We start from the raw sequence: 12,542 nt of genomic DNA on the forward strand, positions 1-12,542 counted from the left end.
ATGTGTCAGAGACAATAAGATTGGCACAGGATAGAGCAGGGTTTAGAGTTGTTGTACATAGGGTCGATATGAATTGCAGGTGACTCAGTGGCACATAACAACATGCACACCGAAAGATTTCTCTTAAAGAGTAATAAGAGAATCTACAGCCTGGCAAAAATATTTGGCAAAGGGAGGTCTGGTGGCCTAGTGGCAAGAAGCTGCACCGTAATCCTGAAGGCATGGGGTTTGGATCAACCAGATGCTCTGCTGGAGAAGGAGCAGCAATTTCCTCCTGTGTCAGTCAGATCTAATTTACAACAAGGAAAAAAATGTTAAAAAATAAATTGTTAAAAAAATATTTGGCAACGACATATCTGACAAGGGACTCCTCTAAAATTTCTAGGGAAAGCTCCAATACTTCCACAAGAAAAAGACCCAAGACAATAATTAAACGGGCAGAAGACATGAATAGACAGTTCATCAAAGAAGACCAACAAACAAGTATAAAATTCTCAAGATCATTAGTTCAACAACAACAAACTATTATTTCACCTGGTAATAAAAGTAAAAAAGTCTGTGAGACTATAAACAACAAATGCTGGTGAGGGTGTGGAGAGATTAGAACTCTTATACGTTGCTGGGGAGCCTATAGAATGGTGTCATCACTTTACACTAAAGAATTTTAGTGCTTCCTTAGAATTTAGGAATAGATATACCATTTGATCCCGAAAATCCACTACTATGTAAACATCCTGAGGAACTAAGAGCTTCCACACAGAGTGATACATGAACCTATACTGATTGCAGCATTATTTACAATAGCAGAAGCTTAAGGTTAGAGGTTAGTGGTTAGGACTGTTGTGGTTACATAACATCGAGTCACAATTGACTCATAGCTGATCCTCCAGCAAGTTTTCAGAGGCAGTAAATCACAGGGGAGGAGATTGCCCATCTTTCTCCCATGGAGCAGCTAGCTGGTGGATTAAAATTTCATGTTTTTAGGTGTGCATAGTAATTCCTTACCACTAAACCACGAGATCAGCAGATTTCAGTTTGCTCGGTTCCACAATCAACAAACACTCTTGGCACCAGCAGCCAGGAAATCAAAAGATGAATTGCACTTGGAAAATCTGCTGTCAGGGACCTCTCCAGAGTACTGAGAAGTAACAAAGTCAGTCTGGAGACTAATGTGGGCCTTATTTGTACCATGGTCTTTGCAGTTACATGCTATGAATCAGAGAGCTGGATAATAACTAATGACAACAGAAGAAGAATTGATACTTTTGAGTTGTGATGCTGGAAAAGAGCATTGAAAAAAAAATAGTGGACAATCAGGAGAACAAATAGATCTGTCCTGGGGAGGTTGAAACCACGTTTCTTCCTTGGAGGCTAGGATTTTGAAGCTCTATCTCACATATTTTGGGCATATGGCCAGGAGGGACCAATCCTTGGAGAAGACATCATGTTTAAAAGGGTGGAGGGACAGCGCAGGAGAGAGATCCCAGATGAGATGGATTGATACAGTAACTGGGGCCACGAAGGTTGGTGTGTTGGAGTCAGCGAGACTGGCTCAGGACAGGGTAGGCTTCAGAGCTGTTGTACATAGGGTCGCTTGTGAGTTGCAGGTGACTCAACAACACATAACAAGAAGAAGAAGAAGCCACCGGAGCTCCTTAGGGTTAGGGCTAAGATTACAGAATTGGCAGTTAAAGTTCAGGTGTAGAGGTGAAGAGTCGGTGTTGGACATTGGCAAGCGAGGGTTAGGACATTGGCAAACTCCCTCTGTCTTACCTTCCTGGAGCTACCAGTCTCCTTTACATTTTAGCACCTTAGGGGAAATTTCACCTTACTAATCTGTGCCCAAGTAATTTGTGATCCAGACAGGAGACTGAAGACCTTGCTGATAATGGAGAGACATCTGCTGGTGATAATCTTGAGAACCTGGCTGGAAATGGTCACATGGAGCGGTCTGGGCTGTGTGCTCACCTGCTGAGGGGAATCCCATATTGTCCAGTAACTTCTCTGTGGGGAGATATAACCCATATGCATCTAGCTCAGGAACTCCCAGGTTCATGTGGCATCCAGGTGAACACTCAGCAGCTCAGCTCAATCATGGGAAAGGGCGTGACTTCGTAAGTGTAAGAAAGAGGCTGGGATAGCAAGTGGAGCCATGAGGTGCCTGCGACTGTAGCAGGATCGTAGGAAAGTTCGCTTCATCACTAGCGCCTGGTTAACTATGCAGGGACACATGAAGGCACTGTCTGAGAAGTTATACCTGGAAAGGGGGGGACCGCAGTCCTGTGTGGGGTCACGACTGATGTTCTGCATCGCCACTGCCTTAAACATGATGCATAGGTAGGTTTGCAAAGATGTGTGAAGGAGGAAGCACAGTGGAGAGCGGAAGCCGTGAGCGAGAGAGCAGAGAGGGAGTGACAGAGCCGGCTCGCTTCTCCTGCCATCACCACTCCCCTCTCCACCCCCGTTCAACTGCTGGATCTCTGCCCAGCATTGTCCTGATCCCTCACACTTGCCCATCTATTGAAGGAGGGAGAAAAGGGAAGGAGGAGACAGAGAATGTGCCAGGAGGTGGCTCCTAGACCTCGCAAGCTCTCCTGGCTATGGTGTGGGGGGAAAGTACTTGCCCTGTCCCTTCGTTCCCCCTTCTCTTTCTGTCCTTCGTTTCTTTCTTGCTTGGAAAGCATGTGCTATCTGCAGTCCCTGTCAGTTAAAAACAAAAAACAAAACAACCCAACAAAAGCCTTGCCTAACTCCTACCACATGGAGTTAGGCAGTGAATTCTCTGCTGCAGAAATGAAGGCAAGGATGGTGCAGACAGCTCTGCCCTCTGGCAGCACCCACATGTAGCTTGCACCCCCAAAGCAGTCAACCTATGACCAAACTGATGAGGCTGGAGGGACGCAGGCGTGTGCTGTGGGAAAAGAGAGAAAAAGGATTAACTAGATTGAGGAAACCTGCCGGATGACTATCCAGAGACTCCCTAAAAGTAAACTTAGAGCAAATTGCTAGGACAATAGTAAGATATACAGATAGGTAATCATCTGTTGCTCAAACAAACTTGGAAGAATTTGAGGCCAGAAAAGTACTCTTTGAGTCCTACGGTCCATCTCCATGTAAAGGTGGACCCTGCTAGGGCCTGAGGGGGCGGCTAGAGATCACCAGCAGCTCAGGGTTCTGCAGGGGTACTGGATAGCAGTACCATATATATGTACTATTTATAAGTGCCATCTATAAGTCCCTTCTATATGGTACTATGTAGAAGCCACAGCACATTGGTGAAGGACAAACAAGCAACAGGGTAGTTGAAGGAACCATGCATTCTCACCTTCGGAATAACAGAGCACTGTTAAGGCCCTCCCTTGGCGTAACACATTCTAGGGGTGTCTTTTCTGTGGTAAAGTTCCAACAGCAGGTAAAAGTAGTAAAAGGCATTCCAATTATAATGTCTCTATTAGAACCCCTGAATATAGATCTGGGAATATACTATCCTGTGTTGTTGTTGTGTGCCGTCGTGTCAGAGCAGACTCATAACTGACCCTCTGGTAGGTTTTCAGAAGCAGTTAGTCCCCCAGCAGGAGGAAACTGTCCATACTTCTCCTGCAGAGCAGTATGTGGGTTTGAAGTGCATGCCTTTGGGATTGCAGTGCAGCTTCTTAGCACTAGGCCATCTAAGGCATCCCTCTAGTTCTGCTCAGGGCCGTCAGTTGGCAGCGGAAGCAATGGATATTTTCTTCGTGCTGTCTCAGGGATATCTGTACAGCTCCACCATCTGCCGTGGTGTGGTTGCTGACGGTGTTGGTGTTTTCTTTCCCCACTGCTGTCCTTACATTGATCACATCAAGTTAACTGCTAAAAAAGATTTCTCTGTTACAGGATTCTCTAGATGCTGTAATCATTCATTTCTATATAAGAGGATGTACCAAGGACCCCCTAAATGTGCAGGGACCAGGAATGTTGGTGAATTTCTGGCCACGTAAGACCCCTATGTCACCTGAAGCCATAGTTGTTAATGTATATGCTTACTCTGCCTCCAGGAAGCTAAAAAGAAGTATTGGCTTTCCGGAGTCTTTTAGGATACTGGAGAATATTTATAACTCACTTGGCTTGGTGCTCTAGGCTACTCTATTGATTGGTAAGAAGGAGCGTCTTTTGGTATTGGGGTCAAAAACAGCAGAAAGATTTTGAGAAAATGCAGGTGTTGGATGAGCAAGTGAAAATGATGATTGCCATACCACAAGGGCCACATGTCAAGGTGACACATTTTGCAGCACCCCAGTGCAGGTTTGTATGCTGCAGGAGACCCTTTTCTCTCTGCCAAGAGAAGACAGGTCTGTTGACAACAAATGCCTGATACATAGGTGGTGCTAACTAGGGATGCCACAGTGTGAGTAGTGGTGACTGTACAAGTGTCCACTGAGATATCACATTTGGAACTGGCTCATGGTAAATCAGCCAAGGCATTAGGTGACCACCCATGAGCCTTTGTACAGACAGCTGGGCTCTTAACTATATATACTGACCGAGGGCATAAGGCACACTGGGAGATAATAAATAGGATCCTCTGGACAGTGGTTCTGTACATCAGGAACTACCTCCAAACACTGGACGTTGACTTGTTTCTCCCCATCTAACAGCCCATTCACCACTTTTCCCACTAGAAAACCACCAGGCAGATGCCATAGCACAAGATAGAATGAATGGTGTGTTCAGAGAGGAAGCTGCCCACTGGGTTCATCAGAACAGCAGGCACTTTGTGTCCTGTTGGTCATAAAAAAGCCAAAGAGACAGGGATGGTAGGGAAGGACAGTAATTTGGTGGCTGCTGTGTGAGGCTGCCCCATGCACTCACATCAGTACCCAGGACGTCTGCCTCACAACCCTGAGTACGTGTGTACCGAAACAGTGACAGGCTGGTGGGTAGATTACCAGGCAGAGCTTCTCTGTTAAGTGGGCCAGAAGGCTACTTGAGGCTTTGATGTTGGTAAATGCAGTTTCTAGTTAAGGCTTTGGTCCGCTATGCCAGACTGGGAGCCCCAAGTGACTCTCTGGCCATGATATGAGTGACATGACAGGCTTAAAAAATGTATCTGTCCAGGTTATTCCCAGAGCAAAATAGAATGGCCCTCCAAACATCTCAGTACCTGGTACCAGGGGGGTGGAACTATCTATTGATCTGTAATGAGTCACCTCACTGAGGTGAAAAGTGGTTACTTTCCCCCCTGAATGCAGAGGGACTGACTGCCTTAACTCGGGAACCCACCCTCCTGCTGCACAGAGGGCCCCACCAGTTACTCTTTATCTGAACTGGGACAATGGCCATAGCACTAGAGACAAAAATAGGTACCTTTTCTGGCAAAAAAGAAAGAAAGAAAGAAATGGACAACTTTACTCTCAACTACTCAGGTGACTTCCCTGGGCCAGCAAATGTGGTAATCTCAGTCAGGGAGAATATTTAAGGCAGTTGCTGCTTTCACTACCCAAAGAGAAGCCACAGTGAGCCTAATAAGCAGGGGAAGAACTACCCCCTTGTGTTACTCTAAGCACCTACCTTTCCAATAGCAGATGCGCACTCCTCTGCTTTTTCCCTCTGGAGGTGCCAACATATTCTAGAGTAAGTCAACACACAGCTTCATTGCAGTCCATGGCACAAGCAGTGGCTGGGTTTGTGGACAGCTCCCTTCTCAAGTGCTGCAGGCATGCATTGGAGCATGGCGTCTCTGGCCAGAACCAAATGGGCAGCTGTGGGGGACACAGGGGTTTCTTCAAGCCTCTGTGTTCAAGCGGAGAATACCAAGGCAAAGGGCAAAAACATCACGTTTCCCTGCGCTCAGATCATCATGGAAGCCCACATTTTGATAGAAGATGGCAGTCACAGGGGTGCCCTAACAGAAGGTGGTGGGGAACTCCACCCCAGGTTTTTTTAGTTAAGTAAAACACTGGATTCCTTTACCTCCCTGCAAGTCCCCCTCCTGAATAGTGGATTGCACTCCCGTATGGATGATAGCCCTGTGTGGTTGGAAGCTGTAGCCACACCCCTCATTACCAATGGTACCTGACGGATGTGTGGCCACTACTCGTGGCCCTGGGTACTCTGTGGTAAAAGCAAGTGGACCAAGGACAGTGCTTTCCACTGGTACCTATTAACTGTTTTGGTTTTTTGCTTTGGTTTTTTTTAAAGAATGGGGCAGATTGAAGCCCTAATCAATTTCACTACACCATCCCTGAATGAGAATTATGAAAGCTTACAGCTAGTATCTGCCAGGCCACGCAGGTGGTAGGTGGTCCCCCAGAACCAGATGGCTCTGAACATTTAGGCTACATGATGGTCACAGCCTGGGCACACTTAATGACTTGTCTGCTCTGTTTGACTTGATGATGATGATGTGTGTGTACTGTCAAATCAGATCTGACTGGTACAGGAGGAGATTGCCCCTCCTTCTCCAGCAGAGCAACTGGTAGATTCAAACTGCTTACTTCTGGGATTGCAGTGCAGCTTCTTGCCACTAGGCCACCAGAGCTCCCTTGCTCTGGTTGACTTCAATGCTTCTCTTGTGTTGTTGAATATCATCAAGTTGGGACTAAACCATAGCTGACCCCCCAGCAGGTTTGGAGAGGCAGTAAATCACACAGGAGGAGATTGCCCATCTATCTCCTATGGAGTAGCCAGTGGATTAAAACTGATCTAGCTGCAGAGTGTTGGGTTTTGCTGGGTGTTGATCTTCTGAGAGTTGTTGTGTCATGGCTTCTTATATTACTGCTCTGGTCTTACAATGCTGCCTGTGTTTACCCACATTAATTGTGATGTCTCCCCTTGGTGACCTCAAACACCTCGTAGAAGAGGAGGTGTGCCAGATTTTAAGAGCTAGCCTCAGAAGTGTGTGGCTGCTAACTCACTTCTACATGATAAGTCACCACTACGTAACGCTTGGGAACCTGTACTGAGGCAATCTGGGTTTGCTGTGCCATTGGGTTGTCAAATGCCATATTGGTTTCTCAATGTGGACAGTGTTTGACGGTGCTCCCTGCTGTAAAAGAGGTTTGAAAGCAGGAGGCATCCACTTCCTAAACCACATGCCTTTGTTATAGAAAGGAATTGGGTCTTTAGTTTATAGAGTCACTATGAGTTGTGCTCGTCTTGACAGCAATCAATAACAACAAAACATAACACTTGGAGGGTGGCGTTGGAGGTCAAGGGCCTTGGTGCCATGACTTATTTGTTCCCCAGAGCTGTAACAGCTCCTTCCTCTCTCTGGGGAACACAGAGACTTGAGCCTGCCCAGCCCCTGCCTAGGGATTGACATGAGTCAATACTACCTTAAGAAACTCTTATTTTACCATCTTGGAACCGCCAGTTCCTTCCTTTCTTCAGTCCTTCAAGACCTCAGGGTAAGTTACAAGTTACTGCTCTATGTCCAGACAATGATATGGTTTGTTGACTTACATAGCATTGATGTATCCTTGTTCATGTTGTTATTGTTAAGTGCCATTGAGTCACCTGCTATTCATAGCCACCCTATGTACAACAGCTCTGGTCCCTGCTCTAGCCTGAGCCAATCTTATTGTCTCCAACACGCCCATCCCCATTACCCCAGCCACTGAATCACTCTATCTCATAGACTGCCTTCCTCTCCTGTGCTGTCCCTCCACCCTCCCAGGCATGATGTCTTTTCCAAGGACTGATTCTCCTCACAACATGTCCAAAGTATGTCAGCTGAAGCTCCAGAATCCTTGCCTCCCTCTCCAGGATGAATCTGTCTGTTCTCATGCTCTTATAATCCCTTCTGTTCTGGTAAAGTCATATCCCCTACTTCATTCCTTATTTTAATAATTTGAAGTTTCTTTTCTTTTTTTTATGTTCAGTCTAGCCAAAAGTCTTTTTGTTGACTTGATCTTTCCATATGACCAAACTTGTACTTTGTAGATTTTCTCTATTGTTTTCTATTTCCATATATTCCATTTTAGTTTTTGAAATTTCTTTCCTTCTGCGTGTTTTGGGTTTAGTTTGTTGGTGTTGGGATATTGTTTGTTTGGTTTTTGGTGGGTTTGGGGTTTTTTTTAGTATTTTGAAACAGAATAATATTGTTTTCTGGTGTCATTTAGTGATCTCTGATTCATCGCAATGCTATGTACAAGAGAACCAAACCTTGCCCAATCCTGTGTCATCCTCAGCATCTTTAATGTGCTTACTTAAGTCCATTGATGTGGTCACTGCATCAATCCATCTTGTTAAAAGTCGTCTTCTTCTCTGAACCTCTACCTTTCCAAGCATGATGTCACTTCCCAAGGAGAGTCTTCTCTTGACAACATGCCCAAATTATGTATGCAATGAAGCCTCCAGATTTTTGCTTCTACAGGACACTCTGGCTTTAAAATACCCAACAATGGTTTGTCTATTCTGGCAGTTCATGGTATAACCAATATTCTCTGCCAAAACCACAATTCAAAGGCTTCAATTCCTTTTCAGGTGCATATGAAACTATTGAAAAGACCATGGCTTGGGTCAGATGCACATTAGGTATAAGTCTGACTGCTTCATTCTTTAACCTTTTGAAGAGGTCCTCGATAGCTGACTTTCTCAGTGTAACACATTGTTTAATTTCTTGATCAAATAATCAAGAAATTTGGCTCTTAGGGGTATGCATTGTAGATCTAGGATAAATAAAAGAAAATAATTAACAACTTCAATCTTTCCTCCATCTGTCACGATGTTGCCAATTGTTCCAGTCATGACAATTTTCTTGATGTTGACGTTAAAGATAGAAGGTAAGGTGGTCAATTTGAGATCTCCCTCAATCTTCCACTTACTACTGTAACTTTCTGAATACTGGACTTGTTGTGTCCCATACATTGTTGTATGTTGTGCTAAACTTTATTATGTGTTAACTTGAATATTGACTTGAGTGTGTTGTATAGGTGTTATGAGATGAAATCAACAAATAGGAAGTTTTACATATTTGAAAATGAAAATATATCATAAGATACAGCCCTTAACTTCTAAGAATGGAGTGGAAGTCATCTAATGAGTAGCTTAATAAAACAGCAGCCATGTATTAAAAATGGTAGCTGACTCCAGATGATGACGATGTCTGAATGTGAAGGTTTCATGTACATCAATCCCCTTTTGATGCCTGTAGAAGAATGTGTCTGATCTAATTTGAAAACTATGCAAATTGCTCCTGTTGTCATTTAATGCCTGGATAAATGTGACCCACCTCAATACAATGACATTGTTGTTGTTGTAAGTGCCATCGAGTCGTAGATGACTCATAGCTACCCTACAAACAAAAGACCTGAACACTTGTACAGCTTTCATCGTTTATCCAAATTCATAGAGTTTCTGGAGGCAAGCTACTTCGGAAGAAGATGCCACTCCTGCTTCCAAGCTTGTTTTAATCGGGGAGCTCCACCAAACACTGTCCACCATGGGTAACCATTATCACATTGGACACATCAGTGTCACAGTGTTTAGAATCACAGCAACCATAGGTTACCTTTGTACAGCAAATGGACAGACCAATGCTCTACCACTTAGAAGAATGTTTGACCAAAAACAACTAAAATCAGTGGCCCAAGGGCCCAACTGAATTTAAGAACTAAGGCAAGGTTCAAACTCCATGAGCTCCATCATTCCACATTCCTCCATAATCAAGCATTCCCATTGTCTTTCACCATCCAAAAATGCCCATCGGGGAGCATTCTGCTGCTTTCCTAGTCTTCTCCTATTCTGATGCCACATGTTTCTTCATATAGTCTAACTTCTTGAATGACTTGTTCAGCATATAGACTGAATACACTTGAGGAAAGGATAAAGTGTTAATGCACATCTTCCTTTATTTTAATCCATTATATATTCCCTTTCTCTGTTTGTATAACAGCTTTTTGATTTAGGTATAGATTCCATGTTCTTGTTTTTGTTTATTACCATCAAGTTGTACACAACTCATAGTGATTCCATGGAAAAAACACCTGAGGCCTTTCTATAACAATCATTTCTCTGAGTTTGTAGAGTTTCCAGAGGCATTTGGTTTAGGAAGTGGATGCCACTCCTGCTTTCCAATCTGTATCAAAACTGGGAACTCCACCAAACACTGTCCACCATGGGCAGCTATTATGGCTTTTGAGACCCCAGTGGTAAAAGTTGAGCATCACAGCAAATCCAGATTACCTCAGCACAGCAAATTGACAGAAGAGTGCTGTATGACTTAGAAGAATGTTCCTCCAAAATAAACTATCAAAGGATTAAAAGATAATCCCTTGGACCTGACTTATTAAAAATAAGGTCCCTCCAGAAGGTTTTGTTGACTCTAAACAAGAAGCTTTAATAATATATAAAAGCCAAAACAAAAAAAAAATTCCACAATGACCCTCAACCAAAACAAGAGAGCCCATCTTCCAGAATCCAGTTGCTTCACCCAGTTTCCAAAATGGAGACAAGGGCTTGGCCTTAAATGCAAGTGTCCTCCTGGAGTTCTTACTGATTCTAAACAAGAGGCTTAAACAAAGAAACAATCTACAGAGACCCTCTACCTAAACAAGACTGCCTTCATCTAGAGTTGAGCCAATGGAAATTCAAAATGGAAGAAAAGGGCTTGTCAATTATATATTGTTGTTGTTGTTAAGTGTCATATAGTACAGACCCCATAAACAAAAGATTTTAACCTTGTTCTATAATGATTGTCCTTTTTCTAAGTTCATAGAATTTCCACAGTCATGATACATATTTTAAAACTAACCATTTTCAAGACCACCCTATAATCTTCTTACTCAGATAACACCATTCTCCCAGAAGTCCACCGGCTTCCTTAACATCATCTTTCAAGAATATTCAGCCTCAAATCTGCTAGAAAAGACCTGTCCAGACCTTGGAAATGATCACATTGTGACAGTAGTATAAATAGAGACACTAAGTCACAAAACTTAGCAGAAGCTCAGTGGCAAGAAACTTCCCTCAGTACTGTCTCAAACAAAATATTTCTCTGAATTGGTACAAGAGAAAAAACCCCAAGATACAGACAACAGCGTGAGACCAGTAGCATTGTGTGGTACAAGCCATCACAGAAGTGACTTGTGGACTAAACTATCATATCAAGACGTGACCAGGGGAGGGAGGATTTGACCAGGTAGCTGGGAGTGCAAGGAATGGTGATGTAGCAGGGAAAGGGAAGAGACAAGACACACGTGCTTGGGGCGGGGAAGGGGGAGAGACCACAGTGAATGTATTGGTTATTTCTGTAAGGGAAGTATCTTTTCATCTGCTCAGTAAAATGCTTGTTTGTCAGCTATTGTTCTAAAACTAAGCATCCGAGTTAAAACAGATTAGGAAGAAGGATTGGCCATCATCCCCTTCCAAAATATAACAGGCCTTCAAAAACCCTGCGTACAGCAGAGCACACTTAGAGTAGACTAACAGATATGGCAGCTGAGGCTGAGCCCTCAAATTTAGAAACACAAAATAGGAGGAACAGTTGTAAGAAGAAACTAATGATTGGAACATGGAATGTGAGAAGCATGAATGTAGAAGAACTAGACATTGTTAAGAAAGAAATGAAACACGTAAATATTGACATATTAGATATTAGCAAAATGAAATGGATTGCCATGGGACATTTTAAATCAGACGATCATATGATATACTATGCCAGGGATGAAAAGGTGAGAAAAAAATGGGGTCCCTTTTATTGTTTGAAAAGCCATTTATCTTGAAATACAATATTGTGAGTAACAGGATAATATCCATACACATACAAGGAAGACCTGTTAATACCACTATCATTCAAATTTATGCACCAACAACCAGAGACAAAAAGGAGGAAATAGATGACTTCTACCAACTGTTGCAGTCATAAATAGATTGAATAGGCGACCAAGATGCATTAATAATAATGGGTGACTAGAATGCAAAAGTTGGGAATCAGAAAGAAGGACCGGTAGTTGGAAAACATGGACTTGGTGACAGAAATGAGGCTGGGGATAGAAACATAGAATTCTGTACAATCAGTGTGTTATTCATAGCAAATACCTTTTATGAGAAACATAAATGCAGGTTATACACATGGATCTTACCTGATCGGATGCACAGGAATCAGGTGGATTACATTTGTGGAAAGAATCTTTGGAGAAGTTCAATAAGAGCAGTGAAAACTCGGTCAGGTGCTGATTATGGAACAGACCATCAACTACTCTTATGCAATTTCAAATTAAAGCTAAAGAAGATTAAAACATATCCACAGGAATAAAGCTTTGATCTTCAGTCTATCCCCCTTGAATTGAAAATCCATCTCAGAAGTAGATTTGAGGCCTTGAATACTAATAACAAAGCCCAGTGGGAAGATATCAAGAATATCATTCATGAAGAATGCAAAAACTCATTACAAAGAAGGAAGAAGAAAAGACCAAAATGGATGTTAGAAGAGACTCTGAATATTGCACTAGAGCATTGAGAAGCCAAAGCAAAGGGAAGAAATCAAGAAGTTAAGGAGCTGAACAGAATATTTCAAAGGACAACTCAGAAAGACAAGGTAAAGTATTATACTAAAATGTTCA

Source organism: Elephantulus edwardii, unplaced genomic scaffold, assembly GCF_000299155.1.
Source record: "Elephantulus edwardii isolate Elephantulus edwardi_28Jun2011 unplaced genomic scaffold, EleEdw1.0 scaffold00009, whole genome shotgun sequence".
NCBI lineage: Eukaryota > Metazoa > Chordata > Mammalia > Macroscelidea > Macroscelididae > Elephantulus > Elephantulus edwardii.